The sequence below is a fragment of the Vidua chalybeata genome, chromosome 6 (genome assembly GCF_026979565.1).
Source record: "Vidua chalybeata isolate OUT-0048 chromosome 6, bVidCha1 merged haplotype, whole genome shotgun sequence".
Lineage (NCBI taxonomy): Eukaryota > Metazoa > Chordata > Aves > Passeriformes > Viduidae > Vidua > Vidua chalybeata.
In genome coordinates, this window is record NC_071535.1 from 3532923 (window position 1) to 3550593 (window position 17671).

Genomic DNA, 17671 nt, shown 5'->3' on the forward strand with positions numbered 1-17671 from the left:
GTTTAAGGAAAAACTAGACGTGGCACTCAGTGCCATGATCTGGTTGACACGGTGGTGTTCCGTCATGGGTTTGACTCGATGATCTCAGAGGTCGTTTCCAACCTAATTGATCTGTGATACTTCTGGCCCTGCAGTCAGGAGTTAGGTAGGTTTCAAAGCCAGGAGGTTTATCGAATGACTTTTTGGCCTCCGGTACAGGACCTTACAGATTTTTAGCCCAGATAAGTTACTGATAAGTTGCCGGTGTCCCCGCAGCGGGCTGGGAACTGGCAACCCGTGGCTTCCAGTGCCACGTTGGTCGCTAAACCTCGCCGGTGAGCTGCAAGCCCGGCACACCGGGGAGAGCGGGGAACCACGGGGTCACCAGTGCCGGGGGCTGCCTTGGAACTCGCTGGCCTCGAACAGGCACTTGCAAGGAGCGAGGAGCCCGGGAAGCGCCCCGAGTCGAGCCCCCGGTGCCTGGCGCGGCGGGGCGGCCGGTGCCTGGCGCGGCGCGGGGGCGGCTCCGCGTCCCTCCCCGGCGGCTCCGCGTCCCGCCCCGCTCCGCCCCGGATTGGCGCGGCCGCCCGGCTCCTCCCGCCGCCGCCGGGCGCAGGGGGGATCCGGCCGAGCCGAGCCGAGCCGAGCCGAGCCTGGCGGCTCCGCCACGGCCCGTCCTCCGGCCCCGCTCCCGGTAGGCTCCCGCGGGCGCGGCAGGGGTGGGTGGGCGCTGCGTTCGGCGCGGTGCGGGCAGGTGGGCGGTGAGCGGCGAGCGGGGCCCGCCCGCAGCGCCCGCGCTCCGCCGGCCATGGCGGCTGCGGGGCCGCCGAGGGGCCGCTGCCGCCCGCAGGACGGGGCCGCGCCGAGGGCTCCGCGCTCCGCTTGGTTTTATTTCACCCTCTCGCTTTATTCTGTCCGCGGCGCTCCCCCAGCGCCCGCGCCCCGCTCCCGGCCTCCCCGGGGGTTTTGTGGTGCTCCTTCCCCGGCGCCGCTGGCAGCGCTGCCGCGGCTCTCCCGGCCCGGCGGGTCGGGCAGCGGGAGCCCGGGAGCGGTGCCGTGTTCCCCGCAGCGCCCGGTCGCCGTGCGGGGCGCGGAGCATCTCCGCTCCCCCGCGGTTGCGTAACGCGCCCGTCCCACGCGTGGCCGGCGAGACCGAGCCCCCCTGTTTTCTGCGGGTCAGTCTTTTCGCGGACCTTCTTTTAAAAGCAACCCCCCCTCCCAAACCGCGCGTTTTCCCCCCAAATTTTGATCTCCTGAGTTGCGGTCACTTCCTGGTGGTGTTTTTTTCTGCACGGCTTCCCCCGTGGTTCATACATCGATCAGTCGCCCTTCAGAAGGGAGGGGTTGTGAACTCGCTAAACATAAACAGTGATCCGAAAAGAGCTTTAATGGTTATTAGATATTGTGATAATTCTTGAATGACGCCTTCACGTGGGGATGGCGTAAGAACCTAAGGAAAGGTTAAAAGTACAATTACAGTGGAAGTGATTTCTTCTCGGAATTACTTCCTCCAAGGCCTTACTCGAAACAATAAGCGTAGCTTTTAATTTCTTCAGTAAACCGAGATTATTGACTTGTGCCATGCGGCTCCTAGTTGGAAAAATCTGCTTGGATCAGCCGGACAAGTGGGTCTAAGGCTCGTCCTGCCAGGTGCTTCGTACAACGCCCAGCAGCCGCGTGTGTCTCTGCTCTGTTTTTAAATAACCGGCTTGGATGGGGCTGCAAAGCTCATCCCCAGCAGCCCGGAGCGTGTTGCGGGCTGTAAAACCCGCCTGCGAGGCCGTGTAAGTACACCAGGGCTGGCCCTGCCCTGCTGGGCGCTGTCCTGGCCGTGCCACAGCGCTCGGCATCCAGTTTTGGTGGCTGGAGATATCCAGGGGAGCTGTGGAACAGGGAACGTGCGGCGCAGGCTCCAGCCGAGAGTCTTAATGAGTGTTTGCGTAGTGCTTCGTGTTTTCTCGGATGAAAGGTTTTACATAATTGGCCATTATAATTGTCTGTCACCCCTAGAGAAGAGCCACAAAATCCCCTAAAAAGCAAGCGTGGAGGTAGGTAGTTGTCTTAAAAGTCCAAAGTCTAAATGCCTGTAGGTTGTGAATGCTGTTACTGCTGGGTGTGGAGGCAGCAAAATGACTGAGTAAAAAAAAAAAAAAAAGTTAATCTAATTCTGTCCTTCTTTTGAGCCATTTGATCAGCATCACTGGGACAAGCGACATCCTGCTTGTTTGAGCTGCTTGTTCCTCGGTGCCCAGAAGAATTCCTAATGTGACTCTGGTTCTATCGGTGTTAATGATTTTGGTGGGGTTTTTTTTGTGTTTTTTTTTTTTTTTTCCTCTTGAAATCTTAACTGGAAACCTTTTACAGTGTTTTGATTCCTTTTTAATAAATGGCTAATCCCTTGCTGCAGGGGATGGGAGTGTTTTGAACGCAGCATTTTTGGGTCCTGAGGGGAGGGGGAAGGGAGCGCCTTGTGTTGCTTTCCAGCAGCCACCTGCCTTCCCCCAGCCTGAGTGAAAGGGCCTTATTGACTGATTTTGAAGGTAACCTGCCCAATTCTCCTCTTACATGCTAAAACCCATAAATTTGCTGTAGCACAGAGCCTTTGAGGGGAAGAAATGGAATGTCAAGGAGCCTGGGCTTCATCACGAGCAGCCTGGTAACAAAGGCACTGTCTGTTAATTGCATCGTGCTCATCAAAATTTCCCCTCCTAATGACAGAGTAACAATTTAATAGGTGTGAAAAATTGTGGGATTTGATTTAATACCACTGTCTTAAAATCATCCTGCATGCTCAGTAAGACTAAGTTGTCGCTTTCATATTTAATTGGAGAGCGACCAGAGGCTGAGGAGAAAGCTGGGGATGTTTCACTCGCACTAAATGCTCTTTAAAATCTTCTCCCCATTTGGAGAAGGATTGTGAAGAATTGTGAGTGGCTTGTTAAGTGCTAAGCTGCAGCTGAGTGACTTAAAGGTTATAAAACATCTTTCTGTGTCTCTTAAATTTGGAAGCTCATCTTGAAGCTTGTGCTGCGGGTGTTTATCACAGGCTGGTCTGCAGCTCCAGGAAGGACTGTGGTTTTGGGGTGTGGAGGTGCCAGCTTAGGTTTGGGTGATGTGAAGGTGAGTGCTGTGTAGTGGATGCACGACACTGCCTGGGCAATAACACTCCCTGAGGTTTCAGGTGTCAACACCTTCATCACGATGTGTTATTTTCACTTCTCGGTGCTCTGTAGCATAACCCAACCAGCATTTTGGTATAATCCTCACACAGAGGTGGTTGTATTCCCAGCAGTTAGGGCATATTTCAATATTCCTGTTGCAGATTTGATGCCAGGTTTCAGAGAAGAGAGCAGCTTTTCTTGGATCTGATGGTTGAGCCTATAGGACTGATCCTAAACCTATCAAGAAAGATGATATAGCCTGGAAAGCATCTCTCTTGCCCTTGTCTGCTGGGATTTTTTGCCTCTTGTGGATTATTTGGTCACTGGATGTTCCAATCCATAGATTTGAGCTTTTGAAGGAAATACTGGTTTAGTGAAAGTTGTGGGTTAGAGATCCTCTTCTGTAAGCTCTGCAGGAAGGAGGGCACAGGAATGCTGCTTTGGTATGTGTGGCTGCTCCATTTTTATTTGTCCCATATTTTACTGGCTTGTTTTCTAAGCTATTTTGATTCTATTAACTTATTAGAGTCTATTAAAGTCGGTGTGACAGTCTGTCTTTAATGTAGGAGTGTTGTCCTTTTTTTTTTCAAATGTCCTTTTTTCACCCCTAAAATATGAAATGGAATAATTGTCCATAGTTCAGATTCTGCCTGTAATTGTGGGATTTGTGTTTGGAATTCACATTGTAGTTGAGGATTTAGTGTTTAGTCCCCAAATAACTTTTTTTTTTGTCTTTGTTGTGGAAGGGGAATATCTGCTGTATCACTTGCTAATCCTACTGTTGCAGTTTTATGCCTAGAGCATAACTGAGCTGTATTTACCACTGTAGGCATGGTGGTTGGTTTATTTAACTATTTTGGGTATCAAGCACAGAAAGATCGCAGCATGACTGTCTGGTGTAGGTACAGGATGAGCATCAGTGGTACCATGACCTGGCTGTCCAAATTTGGGAGTCTGCAGCGTCATTGCAATGGGTGTCAGGGAGAGATGGATTAAATATAGCTCAGGTGTGTCCCAACATGTTGCAGCTGCTCCTCCTGTTGCAGTACAGGGCTAATAGGAATGTTTACATAGATCACCTTCCTACACATCCCAGGTTCAGCCACCTCTTTAGCAGCAAGTTGCTGCTGGGCAGCCACATGACTGCTTAAAGCTGTTTGGAGAGTAGAAATAAACTACAGAGGGACGCATAAATGGCTGTTAATAAAGTGTCAGTGTTAAAAAAAAAAAACCTTAGAAATGGCTGACTAGTATCTTGGGGAGCAGAAAATAGTGCTAGTTGGTTTTTTTTTTCTGTGTGATTAAAAAATAATCCTGCTTTAGAAGCTTCTCTGTCTGCAGTTCACAGTGAAGTGATGGCATTTGGGTAGCAGGGAGGCAGAATTCCTGCCAGTTAAAATCTTGCTGTCCTAATGTGCCATTCCGTGCAGTACTTGGAAGCTGATATACAGTGCTCTTCTGCCTTGCAGCAAAACAACTAGTGATTAAAAATTCAGCAGATGCTGTGGTTCACTTAACTGCTTGTTCTTGCATCATTCAGGTCATATCACACAATTAATGTTGCTAATGTTCAATCTAGCCTTTTTTTTTTTCTGCTTTAAGAATGGAAATTATCTGAACTACCATGGGATTTACAGAACTGTTTTGGCAGGAATTGGGCTATGCAAACTAAGTTATTCAGGACTGTTTTTGCCCTTCCCCTAACTTGGAGAATCTTCTTTTGATTTTAGAAATATTATTTGTTCGTGCCAGACAGGGCTGTAATTTCTGCAACTTTTCTGACTTTAAAAATCAAAGTGTTTTCTTTTGATTGCTTTGAGATAAATGAGACTCCCTAGATGAGAAGGAAGAGGGGGAGAGCACGATAGGTGTAAGTGCTTGCTTTCTTACTTAAACTCAGTGTTTCGTTTGGCCACAAAAGTATTTTTGTAAGAGAATTCTCATTCTGTTGCGGGCAGGGTTTCTGCTGCTTTCAGTACATCCACTTTTAACTTACACAATTTTGGTTAATAGTATTCAAACCAGGGTGTCACTTACTTGACTTTGAAATGAACATTAAACTTTACCTTCCCCTCTCTATGTTCCTTTAATGATGTAAGTTTTGGGTTCTTTTTGTAACACACAGAGATTCTAGAAATCTTTTCTGGGCTGCCTGAAAGTAATATTCATGTAGGAAGATACTTGTAGTTTGTTTTTACTACTTTTACCAGTTTTCTGCTTGGAAGCTGGTGTTCAGGAAGAAGCTTATCCGCTTTCTTTGTGATCACACTTGGTTACTTGTGCAGTAATTTGGTTTTGGTTGCCTTTCCTGCACCTTCTCAAGACTCTCCTGCTACTGCTGGGTGGTGCCCCCTAAACTGGATGGATGTGTTGATATGAGCCTTCACAGCTTGTGCTGTTCTAAGAAAGATAAAATGCAGCCTGACACTAGAGGAAAATTGCTGGGTCTTTCAGTGTCTTTGAGAGGAACTTGCTGTGGTGGGGCAGCCCTGGGCTCCAGAGCTGGAGAAATGAAATTGGGAATATGGAACACAGGTGGAGTGTTTTGGTCAAGGGCACACACGAGGTTCAGCCCTTGCTGGAGAGCTGTAGGGCTGAGGGGAAGTTGTGTCTTTTGAAGTGTCAAGCAAGGGGCAAATCCATAATAAGAATGGAAAAGGTGAATTTGTATCACACAGCATATGATGGGTATGCCTGTGAACCAGGTTTTGGAGAAGGAATGAGCAAACCCAGGAGCCTTTGCTGACACATGTTGTTTGGACTTGCAGTTTGGGTGACTTTTTGTGATCTGTCAATTAGCACATCAAGAGGATGTATTTTCAGACAAGGAAGACATTTTTCTTTGGAAAAACCTGTTTGGACTATTAACTCTAAATGTACTTTGAGAGAACTTGTCTCAACCAAGTTGTCAGCAATCAGTTTGAAAAATGAAGTCTTAAATATGTAAACCTTCCCCCAGCCTCTTCAGTGCCCTGCTCAGAATGATGGAAAAGAAGGATTCAGGCTGGGCTTTTGCATATTCCTGCTCCATGAATGCATATATCCAATGTGCTGTACTTTCAGAATTGATATTCAGGATAATATGTTTAATCTTCAATTGCAAAAAAATAGCTTCACACATAGCTAATTCCATCTGCTGGAGAAATAAGAGCGAGGCTAACTTCATCACTTATTTGGGACCTGCTTTTTGCTGTGCTAATTACTATGTATGAACTTTGGAAATTTGCATAATTTTTTGGCAAACCTAAGCTGCAGCCATTTAATTTAGAATTTTTATTAACTTTAGACATCCCTAGCAACTCCTAAGCTACTTCTGGTTCATTTTGTGGTTTTGGTGTTTTACAGGGCTTGATTTTGAAAGCTTCAGTAGCTTCTTTTGTCTTTTCCTTGCAATGACTTAATATAAGCAACAGCAGCTTACTGCCATTTCCAGTAACTTTCAACCTGCAGTGTGACACAAAATTCCTTCTGTCATTCAGATTACAAAAAAAAAATTCTAAAAAAGTAAAATTAGAAGGTAGTTTTTTGTTGCACTTGAAATATTTTAAGAGTAGATACGTTTCCAAAAGTAACCTTGGGGAAACTGGGACATGTCAAGTCTGGTCCTAATTCTGGTAAAAGCTGGTCTTATGATGTGAATTTTTAAGCTCCAAAGAGTTTGGATATAAATTCATCATTGCACATAGCTACTTAATGTTCTTTCTTACTCAGAGGCTGTATTTTAACACATTTTCAGCTTCCCAAGTTCTCTAGCCATGCCTTTTCCACTTGGTTTGCTTTTGTTTTTGTGACCTCCACCTTTCACTGATTTTGCTGGTTGGCAGTCAGTGGAGGTGGATAATCAGTAAAATATTGAAGCAGTTGGAATTTTATAGCAAAAAGTACTGCTCTGCTTTATTGGAATGCTGTCACTTGGAGTCAGCTGTTACATGCTGATTTTCTTTTGGAGGCAATAGACTGGATTAATTTAAAAATCTGAATTATTTGTGCCCACTTTCTGTCTCAGTACCATCAGAAACTTCCTATGTTGCCTTGTGCAGTTGCACTCCCGAGTCTTAGTCCCTCTTTTCTCATCCCTCTTGCTCCGTTGACCACTTAAAAATGCAGTTTCTTCCTCGGGATGAACGGGGTTATATTGCCAGACACTTTAATTCCTCTCTAATTGGCAGAAAGCCAAGCATAAAATCTTCTTCATAAGTCACCCTAGAGGTTTCTTTGTATGTGCTATTATTTTCTTTGCGTGCTAACATCACTGAAAATACTTTTTTTTTTTTTTTTTTCCCTCCCCCCAAGTCTAGACCAGGCATAATTATTTTCGTGTGTATGTGTAGGCTTGGGTGTTGCCATGCTGCAAGACCCTATTTGAAGTCCTTGGGCAGTTTAAGACCAAAATTTCTTGTAGCATCAAAGGCAGCACTATCCCCTCTGCATCTAGGGAGGTGAAGTAATTTTCTGGTGTATCTGAACTTCAAAGACAGGCTCATGGCTTGTGCCTGTGGTCTGGCTCTCTGAGATGTGTCATACTGCAGGCTATATTTTAAAAAAGAGTTTGGACCCTGGGTTCAAGCAGGACTTGTGTATCAGTGATAGTGGCTGGTGTTGGACTGTGATTAATTATGTTCATGTGCTTCCAGAGCGCTCCAGTTCTCTTTTCATGTATGAAATTCTTAATTGAGGTCTTTGTTCTGAGCTTCACCTTCATTGCAAAGTCTAAAAATCCTTACCATCATGAAGCCTTGGCTCTTGTGTTGGGCCTCTTAATGTTTTTATGTCTTCAGAGCTTCTGAGCTCCCTTCCACCCTGACTGCTGAGGTTGAGACAAGCTCCCTGTAAATGTCCATGCAGAACTGCCCCTTTTGCTCCTGCTGAAAGGCAGCTCTTGCTTTGCCATGATATCTACTGTGATTTCTCCTGTTCATTTCTCTTCCTGACCTCCTGCACGAGTCCTGGTGCTGGAGAGAGGAGGCTCCACTGCTGAACAATGAGGGCATGCAAGGCATGGTACCTTGAGACAAGTGTCAGGCACTTGGGAAGGGAGTTCTAAAAGAAACCTCATCCTTAAGGAAATCTTGTTGCCTGAAAATGGGTTTATACACATCAATTTGACCATCAGGGCACCAGAGCTTGCCAGCAGGTGGGACAGACTGTTAGTTCCTTGCATTTTTTTGACTTAATTTCCTCTCTAAAGAAGGATAATGCTCTACCATTGTTTTATTTTTTTATAAGGTAACTTTATTTTAATAAACAGATGTATGAAGTGATGCAGAGTGCTTGTTTTTGCGGCTGAAATCTCTGTGAATCTGCTGCTCCTTCTGAAACTGGGGCTGTGGGAGGATTACTGAGAGCAATGAATCCATCTTCTATGGTGTTAAGGAAAAAAAAAAGTCCCTGTATTTCTCTTAAAGTGCTTATGGATTTTTTTAGATGCAGTAGGACTGCAGATGTAGTCATATTAAAATATAAAACATCTCACTTCGAATTGGTCTCTCAGCAGAAGGAGCTGGAGATGTGACTTCGGTAGAAGTTACTGGGAATTCTTTTTTTTTTTAATGCAGTTTTGCAGCCTGTGCTGTGGATGGGAGCCCAGAGCAGTCTGAGTCATGCTTCCTCCATGGAGAGGACATGGGATGCCACCAGCAGTGGACTGAACCAGTTCTCCTAATGATTGCTTTGTTCAGCTTTAGCTACTTCTGGGGTTGTTAAGATGGTGTCAGCTGATGTGTCAGCTGGAGGCCATGGGGTAAATTGTAGGATAAAGAGCAGTAGTTTACATACCTTTGTAGCAAATGTCTCTGCAGCGTTCTGCACACTCTTCTTGCCTTAAAAGGGTTTTTTTTTAGCCCTTTTTCCTCGTTTGGATCAGTAGGTGTATGGGGCAAGGAAAGGGTTTTTGATTTTGTGAGGTTAACACGGCTTCATCCCTGACCTGACTGAATCCTACAAAGTGAAGGCACCAGTGTAACCTGCAGGGATGGCCCATTTTCTTTGGGAAGATGTTTTTAAGAAATTGGGAAGAACTTAGGAAAATGTTGAGGAACAAGTAAAAATTGAGTGAAATTCACTCAATGGAGTGAATTCACTGAGTGAAAATTGCTGCATCTCTAGTGGACCTATACAGAGCAAATTTGTTGATGTTGGTTTAATGGTGGTTTTAAGGTTATTTTAATATTTTTATTTTATTTTAAGGATTTGGGGAATGCCCCCTATCCCCTAGCTCTCCCCTGTGCTCCGTGGGTCACAGATAGAGACTTTACTGGGATATATATAAGGCAGAGGCTACTGAGAGAAGCCTTGTCTTTAATTAGACCAACAGGTATCACTGGAGTGGAGAGGAAGAGATGAGTGAGCTTTTGAGCCTGAACAAATGTCAGATTGTATTTTATCAGAATTGCAGTTTGGAATCAGGGATTCACTGAGTTTCCATTTGGCTGTGGGCTGTCTGGGGCCTTTTTGCATCTTCCATCTCTTAGCTGCAGTTATGGGAAAGTTGCACATACCACTTTACAGACAGAAAGCAGAGCTCTTTAGGGGAAGGAAGGGTAAATGACCCAGGTAAAATGAGCCAGGCTGGAGTCAGTAAAACTACCCAGAATGCCAGCAAGTGATACCTGTGTCTTGAGTTTAATATATTCACTTCCCAGTGGTCATGCTCAGGAGGATTAGTTGAGAGATGCTTTAACCTGAAGCTACTTGGAACAGCAGTGCCTTTTTTCCTCCCCTCTCAAAAGTGGTTTGCTTTTACTAAAATAGCTAAATGCAGGCATGTTAAGCTTAATATATATATGTGTGTGTGGGTACCTGAGAAAGCATCCCATTAGGTAACCCTGTAGCTTTCTCCTGGGGAGATGCTGAGAATATCACCTTTGCTGCCACTCAGGGCCAAGCCAGGCTTGTTAGCAGCTTGTAAGTGACAGCCCTACTTTGCTTTGTGGGTATTTTAAGTGATGAGGGTAGCAGAGCTCCAGGGAGAGGTGATAACGTCTGTGCTGGTTTTCTTCTTGGTAGGGAGGTGGCAGAGGAGGAGGAGATAGGACTAATTGCATACCTTCCAATTCCAGTTACTTCATTACAGAATAATCACTGGAGCAGCCCTGCAATCTGCTCTGATAGCAGATAAGTGGCGTGGCTCGCAGCACTTCAATCTAAACAAAACTTAAGTGCTTTTTCCTTTTTCCCTGGAGTGAAACTGTAATTTCGTTATGTGAATGTTAGCCAGGACAAAGTTGTTTTTGCAGCTGTCATGATGATTCTCTGGGCTTTGTGTTAGAGGTATGTCCCCAGTGTATGTAGCAAAAATATCCTAAAATACTGCATTCCCATACCTGGAAGCTTCAGTTGAAGGCTCTCCAAATGTTTGCCAGGTGAAGATCTGTTTAGCTGTGACGTTAGATGTCTCGGAGGGTTTAGCTATAAACCAGTGGAGGTTTGGATTATATTCCTTTCCATAGCAGTACATGTTAATTAGCTTCTCTGTCTGCATTAGGCCCTGAAATGGTCAAGTGAAAGAGCCTGAGCACATCTCTGCTGCTTCAGAATACGAGTCCCTCTGGTGAGGGTGGTCACGTTGAAGCATTGCCTCATTTTGGTTCTCTGGTGTAGAAATGGTGTTAAATGCAGCCCATGTGATGCAAAAGAGAAATATCAGGCAGAGCTTGGGAGAGAGATTTTGTCTCTCTTTGAAATGGGTAAAAGTGAATTTGTACTCCAGGCTGAACCCTGGGAAATAATAAAATCCCAGAATGTTTAGGTTGGGAGGAACCTTTAAGCCCATCTCATTCCAACCCCCTCCCATCGGCAGGGACACCTTCCACTATCCCAGTTTGTTCCAACCTCATCCCAGCCTGGCTTTGGATACTTCCAGGGATCCAGGGGCAACCACAGCTTCTCTGGGCAACCTGTGCCAGGGCCTCATAAAATCCCTGGAACTGCTGTTGGTGACAATGACTTTAAGGTACCTATTTAAGGCCACAAGTTCACCCCAGACAAGTGCCTGGACTTTGCACAGTGCAGTACTGGCCAAACCTTAAACTCTCTTCAGGCTCACTTTCTCTGGACTGTGCCACAGAACCGTTAAATCTGATCCGTTCCTAAAAAGACAGCTGACTGTGCAATCCGAGCCACATAAAATTCCTTGTCTCTGCTTTGGACTTGAATGGAAAAGTAGTTTGTTTTCCCATTAAATTGACCTCAACTGTCGCTGCCCCAAAGGGGGCCTGTTCTTGCAGGCTCTGCTTGGCCAGGAGGCAGAGCGTGCTTGGCTCTCCCTGTGTTTTGCTGCGAGCCTGCTAACTCACTCCAGGACAACGGGAGGATGGTAATGCACTAAGGCAGGTATTTGTTAGCAGGTTAAATGTTTTGGGAAAGAAAATGTAATATACTCTGTAAAAGTTAATAGTTTTGTACGTTCAGGCTTGGTTGTGTTGGTGGCTGATAGGGTTGGTGGTGTAGATCCAAGTGCAGAATTAAGCTCTGGGAATAAATAAGTTGAAGTGGTGGTGAATTTCAAAGGAACAAAGAGTGTAAGGCCCCCTTAATTGAATCTTACATTTTTAGTGTGGCTTTCAGAGGGAAAGGCCCAGACATGCTTTGCAAACCAACCTGTGCATTGTGTGCTCTAGTGGATCCATGCTTTTGATAGGAACAGTGTGACTTATTTAATGAGATTAACTGCATCACATTCTTTTTTAAAAGAGGTATTTCTTTATTTGTACTGGGGGAAAATACATTTTTCCTGAGAGTCTGATCAGACTCCTGCATCCCTTTCTAGCCACTGATGTTGCAGGGACAGGAGACTGGCAGGTTGGATTGGGTATTGCCTAAATAAAAAATGAGGTTCAAGCCTGGAGTGTTACGTGGCAGGGCTGCCTGACCCCCACCTGCTGGGGATGTTGACTCACAGTGCTCTCTGCTCATGGTTTGTTTAGGAGAAGGTTTTAGGATGTGAGTCTCACTTGGGAGCACAGGTGCCATGCTGCCTTTTTAAGAGTTTGAGTGCCTTGACTTTGTAGGGAAAAGAAGCCAAAAAATGGGCTGTGATATCTTTTATGCTGGCCAAGCTGCTCCAAGGGTAATCCACGTGGGAAGGGACTCACCTATGGACAGGAGGTTCAGCTGGGTAGTCAGGAAGCATCAGCAAAGCACAACTCCTTCCTAAGAGTGGGCAAAATTCCTCCACCTGTGAACACCATCACATGCACCCAGCCTTGGCTCTTCTCTGGCTTCTGTTTGCCTTTTAATGGCCGTGGAGTGCCTCGGTGCTTCCTTCCTGTCTTCCTGGTGTTTGGCTCAGGGGTTTGATGGCCCCTCTGATGTTGGAATTGGCACATGGGAGCAGGTGAATGTCCATGGGATTACTCTGGTGTGTTTATGACCTGGGATGGCTGCACTGGGACTTCTCACGTGCTTCCATATCCAGTACTTAGTCACCATTTCTTCACTGCAGAAAATGAATGGAAGGCAAATTGTTACTGGAGACTTTTCTAGGGAAAAAGTTTTTAATGAGTACCTGAAGGGCCGCTATCCTATGGATTGTGTGTGGTGTCATGTAGCTGTGAGCAGGTTTTCCTTATTGCAGAAGCTGGATTGATTCCTCGGGGCAGGATAGCATCTGATTTTTATATGAGGGAGGGGGAAACGTTGTCTGACTTTAATCTGAATTTACTAGGTACTTAATAAGAAAGACCTCTGCCCTGAGTGACTTGCTCAGCCTATGTTGTGTTGCAGGAGCTCCATGGAGATGAAGCCTGCTGGCTTTATTTTGCTCTCATATCCATTTGGCTCAAAATTGCTTCCAGAATCTCATCCTCCCTGGTACTTGAGACTTGTGACTGGGTAGCCTGCTGAGTGCTAAGGGTTGTGGCAAAGCCTGGATGCCTTGGTGGCTGTGAGATGACACCGGCACGTGGAACTTGTCCTTCAGGTGACAGGCAGAGGCACATTTCTGAGAGCTGTCTGCTTCTGCCTGTCTCATCCCTTTATAATCTGCAATTCATATTTAAAAGCAGAGGGATTTAAGTTGTTTTCTGTGCAGTTGTGGCCCGTGGGAGCAGTTGGCTGTCGTGGTGTTTGGCCCTGGAGCTGCCTTGGTGGCCGATTGCGTAAGCGAGCAGGGAGTGAGCGAAGGTATTTGCAGCAGTCACTTGGAAACGGGGATAATTCAAGTCTTGATCAAGCTCAGGCTCAAACAGGTTGTGGAATTTATTTATACAACACCACTGGGGTGTGTGACACTGCAGAGCCAAACAAACAGTGCTTCCCAGCCCCAAGGCTTGTGTTGGGTATTAGATAACGAGGGATGGGGTAATTACAGCCAGGGACATGGGCGGAGGGGTTCGAAGTGGGTGAGGGCTACATCCGTGTGGAGAACGTGAAATGTGCCTCGTTAATGGCACTGTGAAGAAACTGTGGGTGCGCCTGGGGTTATGGGAAGGCTGGAGGTCAGCTCTGCAGAAGGAAGTGTTGTCTGAGCTACTGGAGACGCGTGGATTAATAAGGGAAAGCGGAAGGAGGCAAAATGAAACCAGCCAAGCGTACGGGGAGGGGCCGGGTTACACGGAAGCTGACATACAACAGCAGTGGCCCTTCAGGGGCTTGAGGAATTTGGGTGTCACAGCAGCCACTGGGAATCCACACCTGGACCCCAAAACGTGTGTGCTTGATGGGAACAGAGGAACAGGTAAAGAAAGGGGTCCACTGTGGCTTCTGAGGGCTTGGCGGTCCCACCTCTCTGCTGTGTGTGCTCCCTGGGCTCTCGTGGTGCCAAATTGGCTTCTGCCCAGCCACTGGGCTGTTTTTGAGGTGTACTCGATCAGTCAGCACTGAAGACCTTGAATTGGTGGTTCTCCACGTCAGCAGTGCATGGATTGTTGTTCCCATGTGCTCTTTGCTCTGGGCAAACTGGATCTTTTGGGTTTTAGGAGTTGAGTAGTGATTGTTAATACCTTTACTGTGTCACTAATTTCCGTTTTCCTTCCCTTTTGCTCTTCAGAAATGCCATTCTCGTGAGTGTGTAAGGAACCGACAGAACTGTAATGTCTAACCCTACATGGAATAACAACTCTTGGAAGGTACCACCCTTTTTTAACTACTTTTAATAGCTTTGTAACAGGTTAATGACGTGCTGATCTTTGCTTCAAAGCTTGAAATTGAAAAACTGTCTTATGTAGTGCTGTCCCTTTGAAAGGGCTGACAGTGCTGTGATCCTCCAGTCTCTGATTTCCAGAAAAACTGGGTGCAACCTAACGCTTGGTTTGGGGTGCTGAGGGACCATCCCTGTTTCTCTGTGGATGATGATGTCTTCAGGCAGCTCTGGTGTTGCCTTAGGAACAGATGGTGGTTTCTATTCAGAGAGCTGAGCTGAGCTTTCTTCATACTTGGTGGCCATCCTTGGAAACATATTGCCCTTCTTTTTAGTGATGCGTGATGGTTTGCCCGTTTCTTCAATTCAGTGACCTTCTGGATTGTCTTTCTTGAGGCTTCTAGGCATATTTATAAAGGATACTGTGATGAAGTGCAGTTACACTTTAACATTTAGATTGAAATGTCTTGGCTGTTCGTGCTGCATTAACCAGCTCTCAGGCGTTGGCTTGTTCTGCTGTCTGATCCCGCAGTGATGCCATAATACTGAATTTTGGACTGCCCTGTGCATTGCCATGGCAACAGACTGATGTCACACGCTCAAGGACATGACTTCAGTGCACGATCATGCAGAGGCACAATCAGATTTGTGGAGGAGAAAGCTGACTAATGCACATCTCAAAAGCAAACAAGGGGAATGCAGGTTACAGCTGACCAACCGAGGTGTCTCCGTGTGAAAATTCCCCGCTTAGAGGAGGGGCTGATTCTGTCTCTAAGGCAGGAACAGTTGTCTTGATGAGCTTCTCTTCACCATGGAGAAGCAGAGGACTTGCAGGTCTCCAATATCTTTAAAACAGGTGGTGGAAGAGCTCATTGTTTCTGGGGTGGGGAAGTGCTCTCTGGTTTCAGAGCTTTGAAAGGGCACTGCTTTGTTTTAATTTTAAAGAACCTCTCAGTGGTCTTGCAAGCACCCTGAGAACACTTTGACTTGCTTAATGTTGTTCAAACAGTTTAATTGGTTTTCCAAAGCTTTTATTTTATCCATAACATTGGAAGGTGAAAGGGGAACTCCGCATCTGCATTATGGTCACATTTTCCTATATCCTATTAGCAGATTCCAAGATTGTTTAATGTGATCTCCACCCATTTCATTTGGCTGCAACCTTTGCTCCCATGAAAACAAGGCTGATTGTTCTGAATTGCTGTGTGTATGTGCTTTGGCACGGCATGAAGGTACCTATAATAACACAACCATTGTCTGGAAAAAAAAGGCAGTTTGCAGTAATAACTACAAATAAAAGGGTGCAGTCCAGGGGCAAGACAGATAATGGTCGTTTTCCCAACCACTGCACAGGGCAGATCCTTAAACATGGTCACCCCTCAGCATGACAGGGCTGTGGGCTTTAGCCTGGGATGTGAATACTGGGAATAAGGGACTGAAATATTTGCATGTTGTTCCAAGTTTCTCCTTCCTGGCCCCGGTTCCATTGCTCATATCTACGGATGGGGAGACTGAATGACTTTTGCACAATGCAGCGTTTTATTTGCATGCTGTGAGCAGTTTAACAAGTGTGTGTGTGCTAAATGAAGCATTCCCACTTTCAGTGAGCAGCTGATGCACCCTTAAAATAAAAAAAAGATTTAAAAAAAAAAGTGCCTTTAGGTTGAACAGTGGGGTTTTGAGGGGTGACATTGTGCTGTGTGCCTGAGCGGATGGTGGGTCATGCCAAGGCTGAATGTTAACTAGAAATGCTGTGAGATGCAGAAAATAACCAACTCACACTCCTTGGTGCTAAAGTAATTTTTGCTCATCTCTGCACTTTGTGGGATAAAAGCTGTTATAGTGCAAGATTTGGAAGCAACGTAATTGTTTTAAATGCTCAGTGTCACAGGAATTGAGGACATTTAACAGAAACTGGCATTTCTTGTGGCAGTTTGGTTGCCTCCCAGGACAGGAAACTGTGGAGTGGTAAAAAAGAGTCAGGGAAGGAGTTTAACAACCTTCTCTGTAAATCACGATGCTTGAATTCAGATCCTGGCCTTGAGCTGAAAGGACTGGAAGCTCTGCAAGACCCAGTGATTCAAGCTGCCCTGCAGAGAACAAGAAGATAATGGTGATGGACTATCAGGAAGGCAGCCTTGCTGGGAAGAGAGGCTTTGTGATATGGTCAAGGGGAAGGAAGTCTGGAGAACTCAGAAAAGGAACAGATGTTTTTGGTGGTGGGGAAAAACTTAACTATCCCTGTAGTTTGCTCTTGCAGCGGAGCCAGCAGGAGGAACTTGATACCAAACAAAAGTAGGCACACCCAGGATTTAGCAGAAGGATCCTGGAAAGCTGAAAATCAGTGCTTTGGTGCTTTTCTGTTTGACAAATACCTTATACAGTGGCATCTGGCAGATATAATAATATATGTGTGTGCAAAGGTGTGTGTAAAACAGCTTGAAGGTGTTAGATGTTTCTCTTTAACAGCAATAAAAGAAGTATTGATATATGAAGTGATACTCCAAGTGGGGAGCCAAGAGAGATACTGTTCTCTGAGAAGGAAATAATGACAGAAGATGCATTAAAAGAGGGTGAGTTTTTTTTCTAGGGTGTGTTTATGGATGGTGATGACTTGAAGTGTGATAGAACAGATTGCTGATCCTGTGTATCAAAGTACCAGTGGCAATGAATTTTTAAGCTGTTGAAACTTGCATCCACCAAAAAAAAAAAAAAAAATCTATTTTATTCTTCCTAATAGGTTAATCCACTGTAATTGGCTGTGAAATCAACCTGGGGGAATTTTCCCACCTGTAAGTGATGTACAGCCTCTTTGCTGTCTACTTGGCAACCGTACCTTCACATAATTAAAAGCTGTTTTTGAAATCCACTTTTCTTTCAACTCTTGTTTTTCTGTTTTTGCTACTTCTCTGAGAGCTGTCAGCCACTCTTCTGGCCAAGGTGTAAAAACCAAGATAATGTGCTTTTAGGAAAAGAAAACTGCAGATGATCTTTTTACTTTAATTTTTCAAAAAAGCATATAAACTACAAAACTAGGTGAACATGAGGAGCTTTTTAGCATGCATGTCACTGCTGCATTTCTAAAAGTAACTAAACTTTCCCAGTCCAGTATGGAAAACTTTGACTTTCAGAGCTCTGGTGCCACTTGCCCTGCTAAAATCAATAACCAAGCCTCCATGGTTCACTTAGGAAGCAGTTCCAGTTACCCAGAAAGTACAGGAGTTGTTCAGCACAGGGATCCTCTGGTTTCAGCACATACTTTCATTGCTCTGTAGTGTTTTGAGAGGCCGAAGGGTGGGATGCAGCTCCAGTGAATTTCCAGATTCCTAACAGTGTGAGGGACTGTTTTTAATAGTGATGATAAAAACAGTTATTCCCAGTTGGAGGTTTAGTCAGTGGTATAATTATCAGAGCTATGAAATAGTGCAGGGATGGCTTGGGATGGAAAAAAATA

The 17671-nt window shown here is 45.5% G+C and overlaps 1 protein-coding gene across 4 annotated transcripts in view; it reads left to right on the top strand.

Annotated features, from left to right (window-relative positions):
• Positions 1-578: 578 nt before the first annotated feature.
• The window catches only part of FBXO34 (F-box protein 34), a 39383-nt gene continuing 22290 nt past the window's right edge, over positions 579-17671 (top strand). For 3 of the 4 annotated variants that reach the window (XM_053944460.1, XM_053944457.1, XM_053944458.1), the window contains exons 1-2: positions 579-673; positions 14128-14206. The gene's annotated coding sequence lies outside the window, so the exon portion shown is untranslated. Of the gene's footprint in view, positions 674-12928; positions 13816-14127; positions 14207-17671 lie in introns of those variants that run through there. The other variant, XM_053944461.1, reaches the window with a different exon arrangement.